General features: G+C 40.6%; 1 non-coding gene across 1 annotated transcript; it reads right to left on the bottom strand.

Moving 5' to 3' along the window:
- Nucleotides 1-3,502: 3,502 nt before the first annotated feature.
- On the bottom strand, nucleotides 3,503-3,609 carry LOC142174006 (small nucleolar RNA R71). The gene has a single exon (XR_012703370.1). It is a non-coding gene; the product is annotated as a small nucleolar RNA R71 (small nucleolar RNA).
- Between the last annotated feature and the right edge of the window lie 259 nt (nucleotides 3,610-3,868).

Here is a 3,868-nt window from a genome sequence, read left to right on the forward strand (position 1 = left end):
TCACCTACGGAGGGAAATGTGGGTCATGATAGTATCGTACTTTAAGACTTGTTGATATGTTCGGTTGAGGTCCCCGGGGCCTCGGGTTGGTTTCGGATGGTTTTACGGATCGAAAATTGGCTTAAGTGTTATGCTGGTGCTTCAGATCTGGTGTCATCGCACTTGGGGTGGGATTGGCCATGGGTGCGGAGCCTTAGAAATGGTTAAGCTTGCGCAACTGCGTAGATGAGGAAGGTCTGTTAGGGTCGCAGGTGCGGAAGAGGTTCTGCAGATGCGGATGCGCATCTGCGCATGGTCTACCGCAGAAGCGGATTTGGATAGGCAGCAGGGGAGTCGCAGAAGCGAAGGGAGGTTTGCAGATGCGGTCCCGCAGGTGCGAGGCTGGGACCGCAGGTGCGAGAGGTTGCCTGTTAAGAGAGCTTTTCAGAAGTGCGGATTTTTCCGCAAAAGCGGATGCACAGGTGTGAGCCCAGGCTCTGCAGGTGCGGAATGCCTTGGCAGAGTTTAAAACTCGAGGGTTTCGTGATTTTTATCATTTTGGACATTTCAAACTCGGGCTAAGGCAATGTTTGAGAGGGACTTTGAGGTGTTTCTTGAGATAAGTCACTTCTGATCATTTTTATTCAATAATATTGTTTCCCCATTGAATTTCCCACCTAGTTTGTGTGTTTTTGAGGTGGAATTTTGGGAGTTTGAGGCTAGGGATTTGGAGAGTTAAATTTGGAGATTTGAGTGACAATTTGGTGTCGGAATTTGGTATGGTTGGACTCGTGGTTGAATAGGCTTCCAGATTTTATAACTTTTATAAGATTCCGAGACATGGGCCCGGGGGTTGACTTTTGAGCTGACTTTTTGACTTTTGATATAGAATTTAGCATTTTCATATGGAATTGATTCCTATAGCTTGAGTTGATTATATCAAATTGTTTGTGGCTAGATTTGAGGCATTTAAAGGCTGATTCGCGAGGCAAGGGCTTGCTGGAGTAGATAATTATATGGTTTGAGGTAAGTAACACTTCTAAACTTGGTTTTGAGGGTATGAATCCCTGAAAGTATTTGCTATGTTATTGGTGTTGAGGTGAAGCGCATGCTAGATGACGGGCGTGTGGGCGTGCACCGTAGTAACTGTCATTTAGTCGATTCCATGGAACTGTATAGTTATCTCATCTGAATATCATTACTGTACTCTATGTGTTAGAGCACTTGAGCTGTGATTTATGCCAGAAATCATATTTAGGCTATGTGCTGGTACTATTGGGACCCACAACGATCGTTCTTTGCTGTTGAATTATTTACTTAATTGTAGTTATGTTCTCAGTCGCATTCATCATTGCATATCATATCTCAGTCTCTATTATCATACATTGTCACATCACGTATCATTGATTTGGGTTGAGTGGCATGAGATTAGTGAGCCCAAGAGACGTGAGAGATTGATGACTGAGTGAGGCCAAGGGCCTGATTGTGAGTGATGATTATGGGATCGGGCTGCACGCCGCAACAGGATTTATTGATTCATGATGGAGTAGGGCTGCACGCTGCAGCATACCATGTTGGCTTATATTAGTTTTTGGGCAGGATCCGCCCCTCCGGAGTTGAGCTGGATCTGCCCCTACAGTGCTGAGTGATTGAGTAAGAATTGAGACAGTCAGGTTGAGTACTCCGAGAGTGTGAGTACGTAAGGCTTTCATTGTGTTGCATCACATACGATATGTATATTGGCATGTAGATATAGAGATATCATATTCCTCATATCATTTAGACTTGACATATTTTATCTGTTCTGAGTTTAATTCTTAACCTGGAAGCATGTCTACATTCCTGTACCGGTACATGCAAATTATGAGTTTCTCTGAGATATTGTTATCATATGTTTTTGTAAATTTTCTGTACTGTTTAATTATGTATTTGGACTGTATTATTCAAACTCATCACTGCTTTCAGTCCAAAGGTTAGACTTGTTACTTATTGAGTTGGTTGTATTTACGCTATACCCTGCACTTCATGTGCAGATCCAAGTGTTTCCGGGCACGGTGGTTGTTGAACTCAGAGTTTTCAGTCGTTCAGAGATTATCGAGGTAGCTGCCTGGGCGTCCGCAGACCTTGACTCTCCTCCCCTATCCCTCAGTTTAACTTATTCAGTTCTACTTTCTTAGACTGTGTATCAGACTATGTATTTGTATAGATGATGTATTCAGTGACATCCAAGTTTTGAGAAATTTTATATTGAGATGTGACGTTTTCATTTAGTTTTTATGAGGCTTTTACTTACTTAAGCTTATTTCAGTATATTTTAAATTTTAAGATATTAGTATGTGTGAGTTGTCGGCTTGTCTAGTATCATGATAGGCGCTATTACGACACTTAGGATTTTGGGTCGTGACAAACTCGAAGGTAGAAATTATAGATTGCATATAAGATTGAATAGAGTAAGATCTTGAATCCGGGCATCGAAAAATAGATTCGTGATTAAGATAGACATATGCTAATTGCCTTACTTGGTTATTATTGTAGAAACTATACATGTGTTCTAGTTAATCCTGATTCTATAGATGTATAGTATTAAATTGGCTTGAATAGGCGAGCAAGGCATTGAAAGAACCTTCAAGTATAATAAACCCTGCTAGCCAACAAATCAGATACCTTAAGTAGTTAATTCAACTGGAAAACTCAACAGGATGGACATTAATCCCATAACCCCGAAAATATCTCTATCTCAATAAAATTACTCCTAAGTTATATGTGTACTTGCGTGTGCATGTGCGTGTGCATTTTCATTCCTTGTGGGAATGATACTTTCTCATCAATTTATTACTTGTCGACCGCGTATACTTGTGTATGCGTTTGGCCCTGACAAGTTTTTGGAACCGTTGATGGGGACTTAAGAATTAGCTATCTTTATGAAAAGTTGATATTTGTTATTTGTTCAAGTTTTGATTTTTCTTTTGTTGTCTCTGCATCTACATGTGTTTCCCTCAAGAATCCATAGGAGCAAAAGTTTAACGATATCCTCATATATGATCTAGAAATAGAAAGAACTCTTTATAGGTTAAGAAGGGAGGCTGAAGCTAGAGCTAGAATTACAGAGTTAGGTATCGTAGTCCAACTACAGCCAATCGAGATGGCAAAAAACAACGAGCGAACAGTGATATGGGCCGCAAGTCCTAATCTTGCTAGCATGACTTAAGCGATCGTGAAGCCTAACATTACTGGTCACTTTGAGCTTAAATAGTATATGGAGCAGCTGATTCGGTCCACGAGGCAGTTTGTGGGTTTCTCTCATGAAGATCTGCAAAGGCACATCCAGAACTTCTTGGAAATTACTAAAACTTATAATTATCCAAATGTTTCCAAGGATTATGTCAGGCTGACATTGTTTTCCTTTTCTCTATTGGGGGAAGCGAAAGAATGGTTACAAAAGGAGCCTGCTAATTTGATCCGCACTTGATATGAGTTAGCCTGAAAGTTTTTGATCAAGTTCTTCCCCACAAAGAAGACAAAGTCACTAAGGATCCAGATTCTTGGTTTTCAACAACAGAATGGCAAGACTCTTCGTCAAGCTTGGGAAAGATACAAGAAGCTACTTAGAGACTTCCCCCATCACTATCAAAATGACAAGCTATTGGGTCACACTTTTATTTATGGGTTGGATGATGAAGCAAAGATGAGTCTTGACTCAGCCTGTCATGTTAGTTGCATGGAAAAACCTTACAGCCAAATCCAGACCCTCTTAAACAACTTCACCTTGAAAGATTACAATTGGCAAGGTGATGGGGAATTACGAAGAACAACTAAATAGAGGGCAGCATGTGTAATTAATTTAGATGAGCGTACAACCATGAGGGAAAATATGGCCAAATTGACAAAT

The sequence above is a fragment of the Nicotiana tabacum genome, chromosome 19 (assembly GCF_000715075.1).
Source record: "Nicotiana tabacum cultivar K326 chromosome 19, ASM71507v2, whole genome shotgun sequence".
In the NCBI taxonomy this organism is placed as follows: domain Eukaryota; kingdom Viridiplantae; phylum Streptophyta; class Magnoliopsida; order Solanales; family Solanaceae; genus Nicotiana; species Nicotiana tabacum.